The sequence below is a fragment of the Myotis davidii genome, unplaced genomic scaffold (genome assembly GCF_000327345.1).
Source record: "Myotis davidii unplaced genomic scaffold, ASM32734v1 scaffold1166, whole genome shotgun sequence".
In the NCBI taxonomy this organism is placed as follows: Eukaryota; Metazoa; Chordata; class Mammalia; order Chiroptera; family Vespertilionidae; genus Myotis; species Myotis davidii.
In genome coordinates this window covers 166,540-178,368 of record NW_006296539.1, presented here as the reverse complement: position 1 = coordinate 178,368, position 11,829 = coordinate 166,540, and the positions used below count along the sequence as shown (strand labels likewise).

General features: G+C 48.5%; 1 protein-coding gene and 1 long non-coding RNA gene across 2 annotated transcripts in view; one reads left to right on the top strand and one right to left on the bottom strand.

Annotated features, from left to right (window-relative positions):
• The first annotated feature begins 286 nt into the window (after window positions 1–286).
• The window catches only part of LOXL2 (lysyl oxidase like 2), a 101,479-nt gene continuing 89,936 nt past the window's right edge, over window positions 287–11,829 (top strand). Inside the window, exon 1 of the mRNA XM_006771928.2 lies at window positions 287–450. The gene's annotated coding sequence lies outside the window, so the exon portion shown is untranslated. The remainder of the gene's footprint in view (window positions 451–11,829) is intronic.
• LOC107184393 overlaps window positions 10,390–11,829 on the bottom strand; it is a 14,402-nt gene continuing 12,962 nt past the window's right edge. The window contains exon 3 of the long non-coding RNA XR_001515222.1: window positions 10,390–10,465. This is a non-coding gene — a long non-coding RNA (uncharacterized LOC107184393). The remainder of the gene's footprint in view (window positions 10,466–11,829) is intronic.

Below are 11,829 nucleotides of genomic sequence, written 5' to 3'. Positions count from 1 at the left end.
CAGGAAGAGAAGGGCGTCAAGGGGTTAAATTCCAGGCGCGTGGAGGGGGTGGGGAGTAGAGGAATCTTCCGGAGGAAAACCCCCTCCCCGCTTCCCAGCTTCGGAAAGCCGGGTGTGAAGAGCCTGGAGGCGGCTGCGCCCGGCGCGCGGTCGCCCGCCCTGGGCTGGGGGTGACCGATCTCCAATTACAACAAAAGGAGCCGGGGCGGGCCCTGCGGTGGCCGCCCTCGGAAGGGGTGGGCCCGGGGAGGGGTTTGCTGCTCTAGCCCCTTAAAAGTCCCGGGAAAAGAGTGAAGGCGCTACTCCAGCTCGCGGCTCCCGGCACTTGGAGCTCACTCTCTCCAGCCGCCCCTCTGCTCGGGAAAGGGGCTCGGCGGCGACGCGGGTGCAGACGAGGGGCCACCGAGAGAAACGTGGCCCGGCCAAGCCAGGGCGGACCCCTCCTACCAAGTAAGCGCGCTCCTTGCAACTCCGAGGGAGCGCAGTGGCTCGAGGGAGGGGGAGCGCCCCCGCGAGTCCTCAGGCTCCACTCCCCGCGAGGCCAGTCTCTTCACTGTTAGGGGTGCCGGGAACCCGGGGGGCGGCACACACAGTGGAGACTTCTTGCTCCGAGAGATGCGGGACGTGCAGGCTGACGGGTCCCCTTCTCGACTGGGGCGGACCCACCCAGCCCCACCTCGCTGAGCCGGGCCGGGAAGCCGCTGGCGCGCCCTAGGAAGTGGGGCGCTGGGTTCCTAGCTCGCCTGGGGCGCCCGCCACCAGGCAGGACAGAGCCAGTGGAAGCTCAATGTGCGATCGGTGCCTAGGAGGGTGTCGCGTGGGGCCAGAGACCCAGGGGCTGCGTTCGTGCCCGGAGTTCTGGCTTTGAGGGACGTGGAGCGCGCAGGGGATGGGCGTCGCACTGTGTTGGGGCTTTGGAAATGTGGAGCGCACGGGGCTGAGCGGGGTGGGGGGTGGGCGGGCTACTGGGCCTGAGCCTGGGAGCTCCAGCGCCCACTGCCTGGAATTGGGTTTCTCTTCAGCCTTCGAGTTAGGCTCATCTGAGCGCCCGAGCACCCTGAGTCCTGTGGGAATGGAGGCGCGGTTCGCACCCCAGGTACTTACTACCAAGTCGCCCTGGTTCGTCCGGGGACCAAGGAGCCTCTCCCGCCGTTTGGACTGAGAGGCCCTGGAGCAGGAAAGAACCAGCACAAACGAACCCATGGGTCGTGTGTGCAGGATCGCCCCGGGGTAGAGCTATTCCTAGTCTTGCGAGATACTCCTGCGGTCCTCGGTGACTGCAACTTTTACGCAGGCTTTTTGGCCACTGCGCTCCGCCCCCAACCCCTCAAAAATCTGGGAGCCCTGCCTGCCTGAGGTGTCGCTGTAAATCAGCGCCGGAGGAGAAATGATAGGAAGAAACAAGCGTGATTGCGATTCTTTTCTCTCTCTCATCCCTCCACCCCAGTAAACATCACCGAATACCAGCGGGGTGCGGGGAGGGACACGGTGCAGCGCGCGGCGTTGTGGGGGTGGGGGACTGAACTACTCGTGCTGGAAACCTCAGAGATGTGCTCTGAAGTCAGAAACATGCCCCAAATTAATTTCTACATCTAAAATCTTGGAACTGCGGAGATCAGTTCAGTCGTTTCTTTCTGCAGAAGAGGAAAGGCCACTGGGTTAGTCCGTGTGGGACTCGAACTCATATCCCTTACACCACAGCCCGCCTGTCTGACCGGGAGCCCCAAAGCCCACCTGTCACTCTTGGTGGAATTATTTCGTTTGTTTATGGTGTGTTGTGTACTTCATTTGCCTGGTCAGTTCCCAGATGAATGACTGACTTACTGGCCAATGCCTTAGCTAAATTATTACTCTCCTTCATCCCTTTGTCCTATTCCCATTCCTGGTCCCTCATATATGTTCCTGGAATGACCATCGAACCCATGACAAAATGCACCCATGCGCCCTGTGGACCCCTCAGGATTGAGTCTCAGTGGTGTGTGTGTGTGTGTGTGTGTTTTTTTAATTTGTTTTTATTGGAGAGTGTGTGTGTGAGAGAGAGAGAGAGAGAGAGAGAGAACATCTGCTCGTCTTTCTGTGACTTTGTGTTAAAAAAGTGACTTGGTCTAAGGCCACTTAGCCATTAAGTGGCAAAGCTGAATGAAACTTCGGTCTGCAGACCAAGTATGCACTTGGCGTTTTGATTCAGGGCAGATAGAAAATTCCATGAAGTCACTTCCCTCTGTCTCCTGACATCTGGGCTCCGTGCCTGGCCCCTTCCTGCCTGGCCCCAAGTCCCTGTCCTCCGACCACTGGATGGCCAGTGTGGAGAGGCCTTGTGAACTAAACAGGTTTTCTGTGCTCTAGAGATGACCATCAGTGAAGCTTTCTAATGTTCCAGAAAATTCTGCTTTGTTTACTTAAAAGGCATTTTCCTGAAAAAATTTAAATATGCACCATAGTAGAGAAAGGCCCTCAGCGTCAACAGGTAGCAGCATGTTGCCACCCTTGCTTTATCTCTTTTCTCTTTCTTTTTTTACTGAAATATTTTAAAGCAACTCTCAGACATCCATCCAGTCATTGCACCTCTGAAAATATTAAATAATCATTATGCCATTCTTGTACCTAGGAAAATTAACAATCATTCCCTGGTATCATCTAATCCCCAGTTCATATTCAAAACGTTCCCCCACATGCCTTTTTACAGTTGATCTGAGGTCTGTTGATTTTTATAATTTATTCATATTGTATGTTGTTCCTTACTTGAGTCTCACAATGTCCCACTAAAGAGTAAAATGGGTATTTTTTTTTTAGTTTGCTTTTTAAAAATGTTTTTATTGATTTCAGAGAGGAAGGGAGAGGGAGAAAGACATAGAAACATCATTGATGTGAGAATCATTGATTAACTGCATCCTGCACACTCCCCACTGGGGATCAAGCCTGCAACCTGGGCATAAGCCCGACCGGGAATTGAAACATTACCTCCTGGTTCATAGGTTGACGCTCAACCACTGAGCCACACTGGCAGGGCAGGATGGGTATTTTTGAGTTCATTTTATAAGTGAGCAAACTGACAAACAGATAAACTGTGCAGGTGGCACAGCTGTGGGTGGCGGGCCAGGACCTGCCCGGCCTCCGCAACCCTGGGCCCTGGGGAGGGATGTCAGCTGCTCTCAGAAGCATTCATTTGGCTCTGGCGTCCGGGCTTATCACTTCTCATACACCTGCCATGAGAAATCCCTGTGGGAATGTTTAGTAATTGGCCATTTGGTGCTGGAGATAAACTGGCTGCAAAGTCAGGAAGCCTGGGTTTATTTCCCGGTTCATTGTAAAACTGTACAAAAAGCGACTTGTGTCTGAGGGCCTCAGAGGTGGCGGAGTATTTCCCCATCCTCTGGCTCCAGGGTCTGAAAATAGGTGGGATGAGTGAAATGGCTGCAGCTGGAATTCCTGGGACAGACAAAGGCAAAGGCCCCGGGAAGAAATCTCATTGCGAACAATGACCGCTCACTGATCATCAACCGGGAACTGGCAGGAGATATTGTTCATCGCCTCCTAAATTCTGAGACAGCAGAGGCTCCCGTCCACAGTTCTTCGCTTATGGACAACTTTGTTGAGTCTGCCTTTGTCTGATGAGGATGTAGAACACAGGAATTTTTACTTTTAGCATTTTCATTCACTTTGAGATAGGGTGGTAAAGAAATCATTTTTATATTTTACTAGTGGCACAGTGCACGAACTTTGTGCATGGAGGTGGGGGGTTCCTTCAGCCCAGCCTGCACCCTCTCCAATTGGGGACCCCTTGGGGGATGTCCCACTCCCTCTCGCAATCTGGGACCGCTGGCTCCTAACCGCTCACCTGCCTGCCTGCCTGATTGTCCCTAACTGCCTCTGCCTGCCTGTCTGATCACCCCTAACTGCCCTCCCCTGCTGGCCTGATCTTGCCCCCAACTGCCCTCCCCTGCAGGTCTGTCTCACCCCCAACTGCTCTCCCCTGCCAGCTTGGTTGCCCCTAACCCCTGCCGGCCTGATCTTGCCCCCAACTGCCCTCCCCTGCCGGCTTGATCACCCCTAACTGCCTCTGCCTCGGCCCCCACCACCATGGCTTTGTCCGGAAGGAAGTTGGACGTTTGGAAGGTGACCGGTCAACCAGGTCTAATTAGCATATTACCCTTTTATTAGTATAGATAGATTATATAGGATAGGATTGCTAAAATGGGGTTGGGGAGCGCCTTTTTCAACAGGAGGAGATGCTCTTTGCAGACAAAAATGCATAATCCCTATATCTGGACTGATAGCCAGCCATATGCACTATATTGCCAAACCAGTTATTAAAAAAATGAACCGCTTTCTTATACCTTACATCAAACAGCTGTTGCCCTCCTCAGCCCCAACCTTAGGTTCTGCCTTCACAGTTCACCCAGATTAGGTTCTGGTTGGCCAGTTAGCATCAAAAGCTCTGCCTCCTAGGCAGCCATTGGCTCCTTGCAGTTCACCCAGATTTGGTTCCGATCGGTCGCTTTCTATGTCAGTCAGAGTCAAAGACTCCACCTCCTAGGCAGCCATTGGCTCCTCCCAATTCACCCAGATTTGGTTCTGATTGGTTGGTTTCTATGCCAGTCAGCATCAAAAGCTCCGCCTCCTAGGCAGCCATCTTGTGAGGGCATGAGGGTTAATTTGCATATTACCTCTTCATTATATAGGTTAAACAAGGCTCATGAGTCAGAATTCTCCCTCCTTGGCTGGCTGTAGGAAGATGAATCACATTTATTGACTCTTAGATTTTTTAAAATATATTCTTATTGATTTCAGAAAGGAATGGAGAGAGAGAGAAACATCAATGATGAGAAAGAATCATTGATTGGCTGCCTCTTGCACGCCCCCTACTGGGGATTGAGCCCACAACCCAGGCGTGTACCCTTGACTGGAATTGAACCCAGGACCCCTCAGTCCGCAGGCCGACGCTCTATGCACTGAGCCAAACCACCTAGGGCTTGACTCTTAGATTTTCTGCTCTTCTGTTCATTGCCCTGAAATAGACATGGAAAGGGCAGACCTTCCATGAAATAGCCAGTCAGGGATGGACGAATGGTTGCTCCAATCCCCTTACTCAACAGCAGAACTCAAAGGGGCAAAGCATCCACCTTAGACCACACTGTCTTCTGGCAACCAGACATGCTCCTCCCCTTCGCTAACAGGCTGCCTCCGTGGGGTGGAACTCCTAAGTGGTTCCCTTCAGCAGCTTCAGCAGCTTCCTTCCTTTTATCGTTTTGGGAGCGTTGGGCGGTAGAGTGCCCTGTCCCGTGCCTGCCTGGGTTCAGAAGAACAGCTTGTAATTACTCTGGTTCATTTCCCTCGGGAGGTAGCCCTTCCCGCTCAGTCCTCATGGCAGTGTCACACAGGCCCCCCTGCGCTCTGGACCTGGGTGGGCCATGAGGGCTCAGATGGCGTGGCTGGGTTCTGCCCTGCTCCAGGCCACAGAACCAGCAGGACTGGCGAGTGTGGGCAGAAAAGGCCGAGCCACACAGATGTCCACAGAGACACGGCTGCAGCAACGCATTGCCTGTCTTCTAAGTCTCCAGCCGTGTCTGCACTGACGCGAGTCTTCAGACCTTCTCTTCCTAGTAATTCCAGTTGTGCTCCTGCTGATGAGCATGGTACGTGGGTGGCAGGGGACGCACCTGGCCGGGTGTGCTGGCCAGTCTCCTCCCCCTCGCCCCCACACCTCCTGCTTCAGAGAAGTCTTTACACACCAGGGCCACCCTTTCAGAACAGCCCCTTGTCCAAGGGTGAGAAAGCATGATGGTGACAGTTGAGATAAGATTTCTGCCAGAGTTTTTTGTTTTTTTAAAATATAGTTTTATTGATTTCAGAGAGGAAGGGAAAAGGAAAGAGACAGAAACATCAATAATGTGAGAGAATCATTGATCGGCTGCCTCTGCACACCCCCTACTGGGGATCGAGCCCACAACCTGGGCATGTGCCCTTGACCGAAATCGACCCCAGGACCCTTCAGTCCGCAGGCCAATGCTCTACCACGGAGCCAAACCGGCTAGGGCTCTGCCCAGAGTTTTTGAAAATATTTTGCATTTCCCTTGGCAGAAACAATCTACCCCCAGCAAATTGTGTGTGGCAAGTACAGGTGTGGAGTAAGAACTAACTCAGGGGATAATGAAGACGTGATTAGGACCACAGTTAATAAGTTCTTCTTGCCCAAGGCTTTTTCATCCCTTCCCTTGGAATACCTTTGATATTATAATTTGTAATTTTATATGTCAGTGGTGAGTTTTCTTTTTTGTTTTTTCATTGTCAAAATCTCTGTTAGACAAGCAGACACAGCTGGCCACGTGGATGTCCCATGGCAGCAGCTCCCATGTTCCCTTGATGTGTTGCCAAAGTAATACTAAGTGAATCTTCTGAGGAAATCACCTCGCTTGCTTACAAAGCCTGTGTTTTATGAGAAGATAACTTGTGTCGATGACTTGTGAACAGCTTAATTTGCTCTGACAGTTTCTTTATACTGTCCTTCTTGAACTTGGATCCGTGAACTTTCCCCACCCCCAGCCTTGTCCCGGGTACACGGATGTCCTAGCAGAAACAGCACAGCTTTCCAGAGTGCCTGCACGAGGCAGAGATCTAGAAAGAAAGCTGTTTCCCTATATGTCTTCTCAAAGCTTTTTAAAATATATATATATTTTTATTGATTTCAGAGAGGGAGGGAGAGGGAGAGAGAGAGAGAGAGAGAGAGAGAGAGAGAGAGAGAAACATCAATAATGTGAGAGAATCATTGATCAGCTGCCTCCTGCATGCCCACACTGGGGATTGAGCCCACAACTCAGCCATGTGCCCTTGACCAGAACCAAACCTGGGACCCTTCAGTCCTTAGGTCGACGCTCTACCCACTGAGCCAAACCAGCTAGGGCTCAAAGCTTTTATAAAACCAACACAATATACATTTGAGTAAAGTACATTTTTAAAGTAAACTCTTCTCCCTTCCTCCCAAGAATAATGGTGGCGTACCTGGGTAAACGCCACCAATCCCAAGCCTTTGTCTGGACAGACCTTTGTCATCAGGTTAGCTGTAATTGCTCTGGCAGGCCCATTACCAAGTTGTAAGAATAATCTTTTAAAATACTTTTAAGCTGTCCTGAATTCAGGAGGTCTGTCTGAGGGAGCCTTCTGCTAAGCAAGTTTAGTATATTTTAATGATCAAGCAGGAGAAACTAGAATTTATACATCAGTGAAACCCTGTTGGGTCTCTCATCCTTTTCAATGGCTCTTCATTTTCTTAAAATTAATCTTCTCCATGTGTGTTTTTTTCCCCTTCTGGAAGCTCTCAAAGCCATGCCCACCTCTCCACCCAACTCCCAACCCCCTACGACATCTGTTGCAACAACGTAATGACATCATGATATACCACAGTGCCATCCATTGCCTGGAGAGCAGCTAGTTTCCGAACTGGCCTCCTTTCCCTCCGTCATTTTTTTTTTAATTCTCACTCGAGAGTATTTTTTCTATTGATTTCTAGAGAGAGAGGAAGGGAGGGAGGAGGGGGAGAGAGAGACACAGACACATTGATTGGTTGCCTCCTGAACACACCCCTACATGGGCTGGGGTACCTGCAACCGAGGTACATGCCCTTGATCAGGAGTGAAACCTGTGTCTGTGGGCCAATGCTCTAGCCACTGAGCCAAACCAGCCAGGGCCTTTCCCTCAGTCCTAACCCATGCGAAACCAACCTTTATGTAGTAGCCACAGTGACACTTCGAGAGCCGGGGTTGGTCAACTTTTTTTCTAAGGGCCAGATAGCAAATTGTTATTGTTATGTTTTCAAAATATATTTTTATGGATTTCAGAGAGGAGGGAAGAGGGAGAGAGAGATAAAAACATCAATGATGAGAGCGAATCATTGATTGGCTGCCTCCTGCACTCCCCCTCCCCCCACTGGGAATCAAGACCTTAACCCAGGCATGTGCCCTGACTGGGAATCGAACCATGGCCTCCTGGTTCATAGGTTGACGCTCAACCACTGATTCACGCTGGTCAGGCCAGGTAGCAAGTATTTTAGATTTCACAGTCCATACAGCCTATGTCGCAACTGGTCAGCGCTGCGGTGTTAGTGAGAAAGCAGCCACGGATAACCAGGAAGGAAATGAGCGTGGCTGGGTTCCAATAAAACCTCATTTTCAAAAATGTTATTTCCAGAGTGGGCCCATGGGCTGTGGTCCATCGACTCCTGCTCTAGACCACAGTCTGCCCATCACCCTCCTGCTTACCTTTCATTGGCTCCGTCTTCATTCCCCAAAGGAAAAGGCAACATGTCCCAGCAGAACATTCACACGTCCTCACGGCCTCCGCTTGTTTCCAGCCTCATGTCTTCCACGTCCCCTCACCACACCCACTCGCCCAGCCCTTTCACTTTTCATCTTGTAATTCTGAACCACACTGGGCTCCCAGAATACCCTGTGCTATTTCAGACTGGCCTGGAATGATCTCCCCACCCCGCCCCCACCTGTCAAACTCACTTAACTTCAAAACCTGCTCAGGTATCAAATGTCTAAAGCTTTCCCTGTTCCTCATCCCCAGTTATAATCACTGCCTCCCAGTTCTATTTCTGTGCCTATGTCTGTACTGTTACTGCTTCTCTACGCTTACAGTGTACTCCTTGTGAACCCATGTCACATTCATCTTTGGATTCCTGGTGCCTAATACGGTGCTTAATAGATAGATGCTGCTAAACTGAAATGTCATTTAAGTAGATTTTTGAGCAGCTTAATCGAGATACAATTCATATACCATACAATTCACCCGCTTATAGTGTTCAAGTCAATGGATTTGAGTAGATTCACAGGTATGTGCAACCATGACCACGGCCAATTTTAGAACATTTCATCATCCCCTTTCCCTCCACCTCCCCACCCCCACTCCTAAACCGCCACTGATCTACCTTCTGTCTATATTTCCAGTTCTAGGTATTTCATATAAATGGAATCATATAACATATAGTCTTTTGTCTGGCTCTTTTTACTTCATGAAATGTGTTTGAGCTTCATCCATGTTGTGGCATGTGTGTACACACTTCATTCCTGTGGATGGCCAAATATTATTCCATTGTCTGCATGTGCCACATTGTTTATTATTCACTGCTGATGGACAGTTGGGTTTTTCCACCTTTTGGCTATTAAGAATACTGCTGCTGTACACATTTGTGTAAAAGTTTTTGTTTGATCATCTGTTTCCCATTCTCCTGGGTATGTAAACAGGAGTGGAATTACTGGGTCAGATGGAGCTGCCTAATTGTTGTTCACAGTGGATGCGCCATTTTACAGTCCCACCAACAATCTATGAGGGCTACCATTTCTCTGTGTCTGCACCAACACCTATCTTTTTCCAGTTTTTTAAAAAAAATCGTAGCCATCCTAGTGGGTGTAAAGTGCTGTTCCATTGTGGTATTGATCTGCATTTTCCCTACTGACTCATGATATTTAGCAACTTTCATGTGCATTGTTGGCCATTTGTATATCTTTAAGGAAATGTCTGTTCAAGTCCTATGTCCACTTTCAGGTTGGTTTGCTTTTTATTTCCATACTAGAGGCCCAGTGCACAAAATTTGTGCAGCGGAGGGGGGAGGAGGGGGACCTGAGCCCAGCCTGCACCCTCTCCAATTGTGGATCCCTTGGGGGATGTCTGACTGCCTGTTTAGGCCCGATCCTGGGAATCGAGCCTAAACCGTCAGTCGGACATCCCCCTCACAATCCTGGACCGCTGGCTCCTAACCACTCACCTGCCTGCCTGCCTGATTGCCTCTCACTGCCTCTACATGCCAGCCTGATCGCCCCTAACTGCCTCCCGCTGCTGGCCAGTTCACTCCCAACTGCCCCCTCTCTGCCGGCCTGGTCACTCCTAACTGCCCCACCCCCGCTGGCCTGGTCACCCCTTACTGACAACCCCCCTTCCAGCCTGGTTGTAGGCAGCCATCTTGTGAGGGTGTGCTGGTCAATTTGCATATTACCTCTTTATTATATAGGATTGACTTGTAAGCATTTTTTTAATATTCTGAATACTAGTTCCTTATCAGGTGTATGCTTGACAAATGTTTTCTCCCATTCCATGAGTTGTCTTTCCTCTTTCTGAATAGTGCTCTTTTCTTCCTCAATTCACATCACATTTACTAAACATTTATTCTGTGCTGGGCACAGGGGATCTGAGATGTATGTGCCCTCCGGGGGTTCACAGCTTTAGAAAGAAGATAGACATACAAATAGTACAATAAATACTTGATTAACATGCCCTTTTTGCTATCCCCACTCCTGCTGTCCTGGCTCATGAACCATTTTGACAGTGCCTGTGATGCGCAACAGTTTTTAACTTTGATGGAATCCAATATTTTTACTCTGTTGCCTTGTGCTGTTGGTGTCTTATCTCAGAAATCATTTCCAAATTCAAAGTTATGAAGATTTACCCCTGTGTTTTCCTCTAACAGTTACTTCTAAAATTTTTGCTTTTATATTTAGGTCTTTGAGCCACATTGAATTAATTATTGTAAATAGTATGAGGTAAGGGTCCAACTTTTTCCTTTTACATGTGGCTGTCCAGTTATTCCAGCACCATTTTAAAAATATATTTTTATTAATTTCAGAGAGGAAAGGAGAGGGAGAGAGAGACAGAAACATCAATGATGCGAAGTAACCACTGATCAACTGCCTCCTGCACACACCCCACCAGGGATGGAGTCCACAACCCAGGCATGTGCTCTGACTGGGAATCGAACTGAGACCTCCTGGTCCACGCTCCACCACTGAGCCACAACGGCTGGGCTCCAGCACCACTTTTTGAAAAGACTCTTCTTTCCCCCATTGAATGGTCTTTGTACCCTTGTCCAAATCAACTGATCGTAGATATCTGAGTTTATTACTGGACTCTCAGCTCTATTCCTCGATCTATACATTTGTCCTTGTGCTAGCACCACGGTCTTGATAACCATTGCTTTGTATCACCTTTTGAGACTGGGAAGTGTGAGTTCTTCCATTTTGTTATTCTATCTCAGAATTGCCTTGATTATTCTGGGTCCCTTACAATTCCATGTGAATTTAGAGTCAGTTGGTCAATTTCTCATCTTAACAATATTAAGTCTTTCAAAAAACAAAACAAAACAATATTGTCACCTGGCCCATGTGGCTCAGTGGTTGAGTGTCTACCAATGAAGCAGGAGTTCACTGACCGATTCCTGCTTAGGGCACATGCCCAGGTTTCCGGCTTGGTCTGCAGTGGGGGTCGGGGGGACGTGCAGGAGGCAACCAATCAATGATTCTCTCTCATCATTGATGTTTCTATATCTTTCTCCTCTCTTCTGCTCTGAAATTAAAATCAATCAATCAATCAATCAATCAATAAATTTTATATATATATATTTTTCAATATTGTCTTCCAGTCCAGGAACATGATATGTTTTTCCATTTATTTAGATATTCTTTAATAATCTTTCAACAATGTTTTATAATTTTCTGAGTATAAATTTTGCATCTCATTTAATAAATTTATTTCTAAGTATTTTATTCTTTTTGATGCTATCGTAAATGTAAGTATTTTCTTAATTTCCTTTTTGAATTGTGTTTTGAAAATGTTTAAAAATAGTTAGTTTTTATATATTGATCTTATACACTGAGTGGCCAGATTATTATGACCACCTGACATTTGTAGGCAAATTAGCCGTACACTGCATCGTAGGGGATATGGAAGCCGAGGCCTGTTCGAACACCTTTGCTGTCTGCAGTTACCAAGATAAAACGTCTCCAATTCTCACAGGAACACGAGGATTGGACAGTTGAGCATTGGAAAAAACGCATGTGG